Source organism: Anneissia japonica, unplaced genomic scaffold, assembly GCF_011630105.1.
Source record: "Anneissia japonica isolate Jap-2015-1 unplaced genomic scaffold, ASM1163010v1 scaffold284697_len431725_cov185, whole genome shotgun sequence".
NCBI classification, from domain to species: domain Eukaryota; kingdom Metazoa; phylum Echinodermata; class Crinoidea; order Comatulida; family Comatulidae; genus Anneissia; species Anneissia japonica.
In genome coordinates, this window is record NW_022717350.1 from 4,542 (window position 1) to 9,349 (window position 4,808).

Here is a 4,808-nt window from a genome sequence, read left to right on the forward strand (position 1 = left end):
GTAATTACTTGAAAGCACAATAATTAATGTACACACAGAATTTGCTGTTTGCAAAATTTTGCAGCATAGCCAATTAGAAATATTTCAAACAACTTCAAATTTCAATATAGGTGTATAAATTTCAAATAAAATAAAAAATTTGGAAATTTAAAATTTAAATAATTTAGGTTGGTAGTAAAATCGTGACATGTAATTATTGGAACAACAAAGAAGATTATTAAGATTTTCCCTCTAAAGAATGTTTTGATCCTTCAGAGTAGATTAACACTAGAGAAATCGTGCAACAAAAATTTGATCAAAAGTTTAAAGATTTACCAGAAAGTTTTTAAAACAAGCGTAATTAGTTTGTCTTCATTTTCCGAAGTAAAGTTAATATTATAATTATAAACAATAGATATACATACACCTTTGCAAAAATTATATATCAAAACATGAAAAAGGAGACTCTTATTTCCTCAAATACAATTTTTAAGAATGTTTAATTAAATTTTAAGAAATATATTGTGGTAAGTAATTTTTTAAAATTAAATGCTATTGAATGGTTTAATTATGTAAACAAAAATTATGTTCTCCTTTTCCATATTTGGTAAGATATAATGTACAATGCATTTTATAACAAAAGAAAATATTCTACCTATCAGAAGCACCACAATGTCATATGTTAACAATATATTTATAACACAAGTTTTGTTGCATTTTTTTTTAATTGACCAATTTAAAAATGTATACTGCACATATTAGATGTTTATTTCATCTAAATTATAAAGCACATTGATGAATTGTATTTATGCAAAAGAAACACATTAATTTGAAAATACTTATATAAAATTTTCCCAAATTTAATTTTGATAAGAAATTTACCAGTGCTTCAGATAAATTTACAAATTTACAGTTAAAAGCTTTTTAATCATCAACACTTTCTAAAAACATCACTTAATCTAGATTTTAACAACATATGAAAATGGAAGAGAATATTACAAATTGTGTAGCACAAGGTTTGTTTAACAAAGGGATATTAGAAGTAAACATTTCTTAATTTCAATTGAATTAATGTAAATCATGCAAAAATAAGAATTTTAAGGGAACTATCAATGTTATAACAATAAAGAATTCTGAATTAATATTTGTCTCAATGAAAATGAAATATTTTCCAAATATAATGACATATGTATAATATTCTCCATTTTCATATTGTTGATAGTGAATAAAATTCTCCTGAAATGAAAAATTCACAACAAGCATACAATGACAATTGAATTGAACATTTCCTACTATTCAGAATTTGTTTACAATTATAGTTTTATGATGCCAGAAAAAAGCAAAGAATTTTTGTTTTTAAAATCTTCATTGTGTTTTTCACAAGGTTTTTGATAGGTTACAGATTTTTGGAAATGTTCAGCTTCAATTTACATTCTAAGACTTTCATTTCAATGACTCAACTCGGGCTGTGTGGAAACTGAATGCTTATCATCATCAGTGGTGTGGTATCATGCACCATTGGTCCTAATCAGTGGTGTGGTATCTTGCAACATTTGTCCTCATCAGTGGTGTGGTATCTTGCACCATTGCTCCTCATCAGGGGTGTGGCATCTTGCATCATTGGTCCTCAACAGTGATATGGTATCTTGCACCATTACTCTTCAGTGGTGTGGTACCTTGTACAATTGGTCATCATCAGTATTGTGGTATAGTGGTGTGGTATCTTGGCACCATTGCTCCTCATAAGTGGTATGGTATCTCACAAAACAGTATTCCTCTCCTGGAATGAGAATTAAATAAAAAAAATGTAGAAACCTTTCTAACAAACATAAACTAGAACATGTATAAAATATACACAAAAAATATACCAGGAAGAAAGTGGTAAACAGTGTTGCAAACTGTGTCGTACTATATAAAGGTTAACCCCCAAAATTAAAATGTTACCTCCTCTTCTTATGGGATAATGCGGTGAAGTTAAGGTGGAAGAGCTCAATGATTAGACCAACAAAATAACTAATTGTTTGTTTGCCCTTCTTTTTTTAAAAATGATGAATAGGAGCAGGTAGAAAAAGTTTTTTTTTTAAAGATACTTAACAGAAGGAATAAAAATAACCCACAAATTCCTATAAATCAGAATGGCAACATCTTACATCAGACAACAACTTTAAATTCACTCACATTTTTTTTTTAATTTGTAAAGAAGAAGCTAAAAAAAAAAAAAAAAAAAAAAAAAAAAAAAAAAAAAAGTTTTGTTTTTTTCAGCACCTATTATTTTCAGTGAGTTAGGGGCAGGTGGAGGAGGGCAAACAAACGTTTTTTTTTTTTGTTTTTTTTTTATTTGCTGTGATGCCGAGGGGTGCCAAATGGACAACAGTGTAGACAACTAATGCGAATCGCCAAATTGAATACTCAACACCCACTTATTACTTAGCGATGGAGTCCTACTCATACTTTGCACCAAACCACGTGTCCCATGCCAGCCCAGGTGGTACACCACACCGCACAACAACAGTGGCCTAGCTAGCTAGGACGCTAGGATGCCCAGGCTTAGCATTATGAAGGCCATGTATCTTAATACCCTAAACTAACTAGTCTCGGATCCTTAACTAATTACTTACCATGTTGACGTTAAAAATAAAGCATTTAGTTTTTTACAAATATAAAAATTATATCGAAATTTTTTGCTAGTTGTTAACATTTCTTTCATTTTATAAAATAGAGGGCAGCAGACAATCACAACAATCATCAAAATGTATAGAGGGCAGCAAATATTACAATTATCAGCGTTTATCGCATTATTAGCTTACTCTATTCTTAGAAATCATTTAATCATTAGGTAGTCATCATCATTTCTCTTTTATTCCAGTTTTAAATTAGAAATATAAATAATTTGAATTAATTTTTTCTAAAATTGTTAGTTTGTCGAAGACTGTTTTGGTGTTTATCTTTTAATTGTTTTGTTTTGTTCAAGAACATTTTATAATATGAATTTGAAAAGTAACGTTTGAATTTAGTACAGCATACAATTTATTTTGAGAAAAAAAGATTTTTTGGGAAACAATACCGTAAAAAAAACAAACGTAACTTTCAAAACAAACGAAAAAACAAACGAAGAAAGCAAACGTAGCTTTCTTACCCGACTTCCTGTCCATTACATCCATGACTAATGTATGTTTTTCCATGTTACACCAAATTTCTTGGGCTGGATCTTTGCACCTTGTTTTACATGCTGATTTTTTCCCCTAGGTTTTGTGTTCTTCTTGATTGTTTGTCAAATGTTTTTAATGTTTGTATGTGTATATACACACACTGAGAAAAAACACAGGAGTGTTTGAAATATTTGTGATTTAATAAATTATATTGCTTCTAGTATGTTTACAACTAATAGCTGTTTTTTTGTATTGCTGTCTTTCTATATATATATATATATATATAGACTTATATTTTTCTGTACATGTACATTTTGTTCACCTGCAAGTGACGATTCTTCGCTGTTGGTATAAATAAATAAATAAATAAATATATTTTTAGAAACGTAACAGTAAGCATAATAGGCTCGTGTCAGAAACCAGAAATATTGAGATATTATTTGATAGCTATATATGCCATTTATTTAATTATTTTTTATTTATTTTGTATAAATTATACTATTTTATGCACATTTTTAAAATCATAAATTTTACTCCCTTTTATTTTATTTATTTATTTTTTTACTGTGTTTTAACTGTTCTTATAAATAGGTTAAATTAAATTAAACGTATTTTAACATAACTAGTACCAAGACTGTAACATAAGTTGTATGTTGAATTTCAAATACGATAACTTAAAAACTAAAATATATTTCATTTATAATTTGACTCTTGTTCTACAAACTAATTGTACTCTAGTATTTATGGTTCTTAAATTATTAAATGTCTGCTAATCTTTAACCTAAACCTCTCTTACATCAATTGTCCAAAAAAAAGTATGAGCTATAGCTCATGGTTTTTACCAAAACTGGCCAATTTTTAACCTGGTCGTTTTTCCTAGATTCGGCCACATGTGCCTAATTGAGTATTTATCCGATTTATCGTTATTTAAGCTCAATACGAGGATTTAAGTGGCATTTATCAACCTACAGATAACTCTTGTGATCTGTAGGTATCATGGAATACGAAACAACTGGAAAATGGCGGGGTCAAAAAAATCGTCCAAAAAAAAGTATGAGCTATAGCTCATTGTTTTTACCAAAATTGGACAATTTTTAACCTCGTCGTTTTTCCTAGATTCGGCCACATGTGCCTAATTGAGTATCATCCGATTTATCGTTATTTAAGCTTAAAACGAGGATTTAAGTGGCATTTATCAACCTACAGATAACCCTTGTGATCTGTAGGTATCATTGAATACGAAACAACTGGAAAATGGCGGGGTCAAAAAAATCGTCCAAAAAAAAGTATGAGCTATAGCTCATGGTTTTTACCAAAATTGGCCAATTTTTAACCTGGTCGTTTTTCCCAGATTCGGCCACATGTGCCTAATTGAGTATCATCCGATTTATCGTTATTTAAGCTTAAAACGAGGATTTAAGTGGCATTTATCAACCTACAGATAACTCTTGTGATCTGTAGGTATCATTGAATACAAAACAACTGGAAAATGGCGGGGTCAAAAAAATCGTCCAAAAAAAGTATGAGCTATAGCTCATGGTTTTTACCAAAATTGGCCAATTTTTAACCTGGTCGTTTTTCCTAGATTCGGCCACATGTGCCTAATTGAGTATCATCCGATTTATCGTTATTTAAGCTCAAAACGAGCATTGAAGTGGCATTTATCAACCTACAGATAAC

General features: G+C 29.6%; 1 long non-coding RNA gene across 1 annotated transcript; it reads right to left on the minus strand.

Moving 5' to 3' along the window:
* Positions 1 to 353: 353 nt before the first annotated feature.
* Positions 354 to 2,703, minus strand: LOC117110198. Its single transcript, XR_004445641.1, has 2 exons — positions 2,598 to 2,703; positions 354 to 1,759 (listed from the first exon to the last, which is right to left on the minus strand). It is a non-coding gene; the product is annotated as an uncharacterized LOC117110198 (long non-coding RNA).
* Positions 2,704 to 4,808: the final 2,105 nt, after the last annotated feature.